This window comes from Ricinus communis, chromosome 3 (genome assembly GCF_019578655.1).
Source record: "Ricinus communis isolate WT05 ecotype wild-type chromosome 3, ASM1957865v1, whole genome shotgun sequence".
NCBI lineage: Eukaryota > Viridiplantae > Streptophyta > Magnoliopsida > Malpighiales > Euphorbiaceae > Ricinus > Ricinus communis.
The window spans coordinates 5,563,048-5,571,941 of record NC_063258.1 but is presented as its reverse complement, the minus strand read 5'-3'; the positions used below and the strand labels follow the sequence as shown (position 1 = coordinate 5,571,941).

The window sequence follows — 8,894 nt, the reverse complement described above, 5'->3', positions numbered from 1 at the left end:
TGTCTTCTACTGATCTCTGGCAGCATCAAAGCATAAATCTTTGTCATACGCGCGTAGACAATACTCCAAAAAGATAACACCCATTATACGCCCCAAAGCATATATATACTGAGCGCTATCCAAAGACATTATATTTCAATTAACATCTAATATCCAAGGTGTGATTATATAGGCTACATAAACGAGTTTGTACACTTATCCTAATCACAATATAATCTTTTGATAATAATAATAATAACAATAATTTAGAATACCATTATCTGAGAGTATTAATTTTATTTTTATAATTTTTTAATTAATTTGATTATAGAAAATCAGAATAAGTTTAATTATATGGTGTAATATTAATATAAATGCATTTTAGTAATTATATAAAATATAGTAAATACATTAATATAAAAAGTAAAATATTTTTTAATTCATTACAATATTATTTGAGATAGAAATAATTTTATATTAAAAATAAGGTGAAAAGAAATATCAAATTAAAAATTAAAATCAAAAGAATAAATATTATAATGTAATGGTCTTTTCCAAACTGGATCTAATTATCTAATCTTCTATCTTCACTTTCTCGGACCATGGAGTCTAGCAACCCGAATCTCTAACTGCTTGACTTCTAATCTGATATGACTCTTAACATCCTGCATAATACTGGTGGGGAAAATAAGGGTCAGCAAAACTCAATGAGAGGATAAACAAATAAAAAGGAGAAATAAATAAGGAGTTATACATCAAGCTAAATAATTAAAAGAAAATGCGAACATAAATCCAGCTAGTTAAACCATCAGAGGACGGAATCGTGAAATTAAACTACTTACTATCCTTACAAGTAATATTTGTAACAGTAATAATAATTACAATAATAATAATAACCACAACAATATCAAGTGTAATAAGAAGTTGTGCACACTCATAACTGTCTTCTACTGATCCTTCGTAGCTTTGGGTGCAATGGATGTCTAACCTAGCACCATCAAAGAACAGATCCCGGTCATACGTGTGTAGACAATACACCAAAAGGATAACTACCCATTATACGCCCCAAAGCATATGTATACTGAACGCTATCCCAAAAATATTATATTTTAATTAACACTCAATATCCAATGTGTGATCATAAAGGCTACATAAACGAGTTTGTACACTTATCCTAATCACAACGTAATCTTTTGATAATAATAATAATAATAACAATAATTTAAAATACCATTATCTAAGAGTATTAATTTTATTTTTATAATTTTTCAATTAATTTGATTGTAGAAAATCATAATAATTTTAATTATATGGTGTAATATTAATATAAATACATTTCAATAATTACAAAAAAATATAGTAAATACATTAATATAAAAAGTAAAATATATTTTAATTTATTATAATATTATTTGAGATAGAAATAATTTTATATTAAAAATAAGGTGGAAAGAATATTGATTAAAAATTAAAATCAAAAGAATAAATATTATAAATATCATGGTCTTGCCCAAACTGGATCTAATTATCTAATCTTCTATCTCCACTTTCTCGGACCATGGAATTTAGCAACCCGAATCTCTAACTGCTGGATTTCTAATTTTATCTGACTCTTAACATTCTGCATAACACTAGTGGAGAAAATAAAGGTGAGTAAAATTCAGTAAGAGGATAACTGCTTACCTGATCGCAAGGTGATAGCCTTGCAATGCTCCCTCGGGTTTGATTCTGTAGTGCTGGGGAGAGCTCTTTATTGCCTATCAGACTAAATAATTAAAAGAAAATGCGAACATAATCCAGTTAGTTAAACCAGTAGAGGATGGAATCGTAAAATTAAATTACTTACTATCCTTACCAGTAATATTTGTAACAGTAATAATAATTACAATAATAATAATAATATCCACAATAATATCAATAATTAGAAGTGTAATAAAAAGTTGTGCACACTCATAAATATCTTCTACTGATCCCTGGTAGCTTTGGGTGCAACGGATGTCTAATCTGGCAACACCAAAGCACAAATCTCTGTCATACGCATGTAAGCAATACTCCAAAAAGATAACCACCTATTGTACGCTCCAAAGCATATGTATACTGTGCATTATCCCAAAAACATTATATTTCAATTAACACCTAATATACAAGGTGTGATTATATAGGCTACCTAAACGAGCGTGTACACTTATCCTAATTACAACATAATCTTTTGATAATAATAATAATTTAAAATACCATTATTTGCTCCCAAGTGATATAGAAAATATTTCTCATCCTTCTAATTCAAATTTCCTTATTTAAATAAAAGTTCATAAGACAAAGCATTTATTATATAGAATATGTGTATATATTTACATATATAATATTATAAATAAATATATATATATATATATATATATATATATATATATATATATATATATATATATATATATATATATATATATATATATATATATTAAAGAAAACTACAATATTATAAGTTTATCAACTCACCTGGTATGCAGGATTTGACCAACTATATCTTCATTAAGGTTCTCTACTAATTTTCTCCATACTATTATTTGAGCACACAAATCCTAAAATTCCATGCACAAACATATGAGAATTAATCTTAAAATCTATTTCTAATAATCTTTAACCAATGTTTACTATCGAATATTTAAAAATCTAATTCTAACTTTTAAATTTTTAAACTTATTTTAGTATAATTCTATTAATTCTCTATTTATCCTATTTAGTTAATTCTAGCTAAAATTCGGCACCACCTCTCCTATAAAACGTATTAATTCCTCCCGTAAAAATGGGTCCAAAACCTGCAGAAAATATACACACAATATAATCCACAAAAATTTCATCCGAGACCTTAAAAATAAATTTTATTTTCCAATATTAATATTTTATTTACTAGCCATTATAATTAACCTTGAATATAAAATAATATTGATCTATCTGACCATTTAGACATCAAAACAAACTACTAATTATTTCAAGCCAACAATCTTATTATTATATAGCTAATATTAATTCCACCTATTTTCTCTAATCATTTAAATCTAAATTTTACTACCTTTATTTATTCTAATTAAATATTATATTCTTCTGCTAGTATATCCATTATCTATTAATAGCATAATTGAATTTAATTATAAGCTATTCAATTAAGATGTCAATCGAAATTTATTAAATTAAATTTTTGGAATTTCTAGTTATGGTTATTAGGTTCAATTAACTTGTATATTCCAATTAATTTGCTTCTCCTTATTAATATTTATAAGGCAACTAATAATAGTCTTTATAAAATCATTACATTGCTAAATTTACTCATTTTAATGACATATATTTTAATTTCCAAAAATACTTAAATTTATTTATTTTTCTCCAAATTAATACTAGTCAATTTTTAATTAACAATTTTTAAAATCATTAAGTTTAAGGAATTACCAAGAAGCGTGCTGAAATCAGTAGACTCGCATCTAGTCGTCGGAGTCCGATCGAAAATCTGAGCGCGCCTACAGACTTGAGACATTGTGTAGATGATGATTCTAGCATCTAATTCTCTAATCCAGCCCTGATCATCCCGATACATCACGGACAGTTTCAACTATCGATTTTCCAACAAAGTCTGATAGTCACGAAACCGGTGCCATTGGAAAGCTTGTGATGAGAGTGGTTTGAATGTGTCCTCTGATCATTGAAAGCTTAACGACATTAACCGAAAAATTCAAAAAATCAAACCGCCCTTACACTATTCAACTCGTCGAATCTTCTTCCTTTGGCCATCTCACCGCTGCTCCCATTAGAAAACCCTCAAGTTGTTGGTCATTTAAAGACCAAAACCACCGCCATTGGTCACCGGAGTCGACCAGAACAAGGTCGACAAGTGGCTGCCATCTACACAGTCTTCTTGCCGCCTACCGCCTGCTGGAGTTGTTGTCACTGTCGCCATCCCGCTCATCGGCCTCTGCTACACCTCAGGCCAGCTTCCCCGCATTTCAATCCAGCTCCTCCTCCTTCTGCCATTGATGGCAGTCAAGCTCTCTCTCCCTTCCTCTCCTTACCCCCCTTCCCCCTATTCTTCTTCTTCTTCATTTTTTTGCTCTCTCACCCATATACATAATTAGCCCCTCTATTCTTTAGTTACTAACTATTAATCCCTAGAAGTTCTTTTTAAACCCTCTAAGTTTAATTTCATTCTTTCAATTAAGATCTTAGTTGTTGCCTTTGGGACAAATTAAAATTATTATAAATATAAAGTTACTTATTTACCCTTGCCTTTAATTGAGAACTTACTAAAATACCCCCACCGATACACTTATTTATAAAAATACCAAAAATGATAATTTCCATTTTAACCCCATACTAATTCAATTACATTTAGCTCTATCTCAAATATAAATTTTAATTTAATTCTAATACTAAATTAACTTAATTAATTAATTTAGTAACCCTTTTTTCAATTCAATCCATTATCATTTGCTGATTAAAATCTTGTCATTTCTCATGATAAATTCGTTTATAAAAATATATCTTTTTTATAATTTTTAAATATAATATTTAATTCATATACTCATATCGAGAGTAAATTTGAATGTGAAATTTATGAAAAGTAATTTACCCCTTATATAATTCACCTAATTAATTATTTAAAAAATCAAGCTTATTAGATATATTTTAATAGATCCTTTTTATTTTTATCTTGCACTTAAAAATCCTTTTGAAAATAAGGTTCTTAATAATAATCTATTTTAAACTATCCCATTTAAAATAAAATCTCTTTACTCTAATCACATATATTAAGTTTTAAGATTTAAGACTTCTAGTTTTATTATCATCATTATCACAATCCTTATTATCACTGTCATTATCATTACTAGTATTTCTATTATTATTATAGTACGGGTGTTACAATAAATTAAAGATTTTAGTTATAAAAATGATATTTTTAAAATAATAAAATTAATTTATTAAATAAATAATCATAGTAATTTTTTTAAAATTATTTTAATTAGTAGTTTGTGAATTATAACAAGTCAATTTAATATAGTTTACGTGCAATTTATGTTAGAAAAAAATATAAAAAATAGTAGTGCTTAGAGGTCTCAGTCTATCTGAAATGTGTCTTTGTAATTACTATTTAAAATTTGTGGCAACAAAAGTCTTGAATTCCTTGGAATTATTGTGTAGAAAAAGTAGTCAAAGGTTTGGGCATAGGATGACTTACCATTTTGCTTTTTAAAGTACAAATTTGAATTCTGAAAATGTGAAACGCAAGTAGGAATGAACAAAGACAATGAAGTTTCTTCAACTTTTTACTTTATTTATTTATTTGTTTATTTTTATTAAAATCATTACTTTTCATTGTGCAATTTGATCCTTTGATTTTTCAAATAACACGTAACTAAAGTCTAATCTTTTATTTTCTTCTGAAAAAGATAGTCTATCAGTATAATCACCCCTTAAGTTTGTAAGAATAGTTCTGCCTTCCCAATGAACAACGACAACGGTTTGATGCTGCAAAAGAGATTATATTTTAATGCACATATGTTTATTTCTAATTGCTACAATAATTTTTATTTATAAAAGCAATATCCTAATGCTAATATATCAATGCCACATCGGTAATATGTATTTTTATTTGTCAAAAGATTAAATACTAAAAATTATTAAGAGTCTAATAGAATTACAATTTTGTTAATCTTTTCTAACTAAAATTTCCATTCAAATATTTTAAGAAAAAGACTAAAGTAGAATAACTTACGGTGTAAAATTATTTTTTGTAATATAATATAATTACAAATTAATATAAAATATTATATATATATATAAAAAATTATTTTATAAAATAAAAGAATTATACAATAACACGAGTAAATTAGTATTTTAGAAGAACAACAATAAATTAATCATTATTATTTTATTTTATTAAATATGAACTTGAGATTATATAAATTTAACTAATAAAATAGAAGAAAACAAATATTTTTCAATTACTATTATAGGGAGGCCACAAATATAAGAAAATATCTTCAAGGAACAAAATAGCTTACGCCAAAGGTTTCTTTTTTCTTTTATTATTATTTTATTGAATGAACCTTTCCATGAACCGCAAATAATATTTTTATGTGACAGAAGAAAAATAGTGATCCTTTACTCACCAAAATAAATAGTGACTTATTTTTAAAAATAAATATTACTAAGAATATCCAATCATTTTCAGAGTATAAAGTAAAACAAAATAGATAAAAATAAAAGAAAAGACAGCTACTATTTCATTTTCATAATTGATAAATGATCAAAATTGTTCAAAAGTTCAAAAAAAAAAAAAAACAAAAAAAAATCTCTATCATGCATCCGTCAAATATCTTGATTAGTGGTGTACATTAATTGGTTAAAATTGAAAATTAAACTGAATAATAAATTTATAAAAAGATATTTTGAAATTAACGGTCGGCCAAAAGCCCTTACACAGAATTCTGTTCATTGTGCAATTTTTTTAAAAATGAAAAAGAAGAAAAACAGATTGGCTATATTTTTCCATTGGAGCTGCTTTCCGTGCATGGCGGTTTGCATTATTTTCTTCCATTCCAGTGGCATTTATGTTATTGCGGAAAATATAAAATTTGATGTTGTACGAGAGATTTTGACTGTTTATTATTTGATAATTATAATATTAATAATATTTGTTTAAATTCATAAATATCATTTATAGTTTTAGCTATTAAGTTTTAATTGATGGCAAAGTACAGACTTCTCTATATTTATCGGATTATTCAAAACTAATGGGAATTGACTAGAATTAAAGAAAAATAGAATTGTGAGACTATTTTCTCTATTTTCTATTAGAAAATAGTTTAATGGTATCTTCTCTCTTCAAGTCTTAAATGTATAAGTTCAGATTCAACAATTTCATTTTAGAAAAAAGTCGTATTACCTAGAAAGCCAATAGTAAGACACTAGCAAGCCAACCCGTAATTCAGCAAGCATGTGAACATGGGAATAGATTAAAACGATCCGACTCCATCAACCCGGGAGCATTAGCCGATCTGGTACATCAATAAATAATCAGAATAAATTTCATAAGTCATAAATTGATTTATTTAAAGATGAATTTACTATTAAAAAAAGAATTTATCATTATCTTAATAATATAAAATTTATGTTGATAAATTTTAAAATCTATTATTATATGCTTTAAATTATAACAAGTTGAAAACAAAAAAAAAAAATTGTTAAATTAAAAGAGATAATTGATGTTTGTAAATTCTTAATAATTATAGACCTCACACGGTAATGATATATGAGTGCTATAAGAGCTAATTGATTATATTTTTATATTTCAATCAATTAACTAATTTATTTTAAATATATTATTCATTAATATATGACAATATTAATTTTATTTTTATGATTCTTTAATTAATTTGATATAGAAAATCAGTATAATTGTAATTATATGGTGTAATATTAATATAAATGCATTTCAGTAATTACAAAGAAATATAGTATATGATATATTCTATAGCATTCTTTAAAAAAGATATATTTATAATATACTTTATTCATATTATTGGATATATTCTATAACATTCTTTAAAAAAAGATATATTTATAATATACTTTATTCATATTATTGGATACATAATTATTATTGATCAAAAAGTTGAAATTATAATTATTTTTCTAAGTTCTCCTATTTGCTCAAAAAAATTCCTCCCTTTTTTTGTATGTAAAAAAACAATCAAATTTATACATATAAAATTAAAAAACTAGAAGCAATCTTTGAGGGATGGAATTAAGAATTATTATAACTTTAACACAAGAAAGGGAATTCATTTCTTGTGTCGAAGAATCCTCATTTAGTCTTTATATCACACTGCTCATAATTATTATTGATAGACCAATTAATGTAAATATAACACAAAGTGAAGCAAAAAGAAAATATTCATTTTTACAAGAGATAATAAGTATTCATCATGAATCTTACACATTTTTATAATTCTATTTTAATTTCATGATAATAATAATCAATTTGTGCTTTTATTGGTCCTATTTTCTACATGCAATTAAAAGAGATAAGATGAAAATAATATAAAAATAGAACATTTGTTAGAGTATAAAAAATTACTATTTTTATGAGATAAAATGGTAAATTTTAATTAGTAATTTTAAAATTTATTATTCTGTCTTGTGAGAAGTGGTGATTTTGATATTTTAATTTAAATATTGAGTCATTTTAATTAAATCTTTTTATTTTGTATTTATTCTTTTTTTTTTCTTTCATTACTTTTTCCCTCTTGTTCTCTTTTAAAAGAATAATGAATTTTGAGGTTTTAAGTTTTCTTTTTATATGCTTCCGTTTCATGATTCCTTATTACACATAAAAAAATAAGAAATAAATAAATAACACATTTAAAAAGCATTGAATAAAATTGTAACTAGTTTTACATAATTCATACAGCAAATTATTGCTTAATTGAAATTAGAATAGGAATGCAAAAATGATAAATAAACTCAATATCACTTTTTAATTAAGAATCACTTTTACAAAACTCAAAAAAAATAAAATAATTATTGTTAAAAAAAAAGTAAAATTCATTAAAGAAAAAGTGAAAAGACATCATAGTCATTTTTATAATTCACTAATGCAGGAGCATTCTTAATCAAAATTATTATCTTTGATATTTTAATAAAATATTTTTTATTTAATTAAATATGATTTTTAAGACAAATATTTTATTTGTTAGATCTTTATTTGTAATTTCTTTTTAATTTCTTTAATAGAAAGATTAGGAAATATGTTTAGGATCTTTCATCCTTCACCCTGGTAATACGCAAACCTTCCAATAATTCAAAGACATTTTTGTAGCTTTGTTTTCCATGAAAAGTCCAGTGGAGGCTCCACTATAGAAAGT

The 8,894-nt window shown here is 25.0% G+C and overlaps 1 long non-coding RNA gene across 1 annotated transcript; it reads right to left on the bottom strand.

Moving 5' to 3' along the window:
• Window positions 1–473: 473 nt before the first annotated feature.
• LOC125369485 lies at window positions 474–4,095 on the bottom strand. The gene is made up of 3 exons (XR_007215186.1): window positions 3,424–4,095; window positions 1,663–1,744; window positions 474–654 (listed from the first exon to the last, which is right to left on the bottom strand). It is a non-coding gene; the product is annotated as an uncharacterized LOC125369485 (long non-coding RNA).
• Window positions 4,096–8,894: the final 4,799 nt, after the last annotated feature.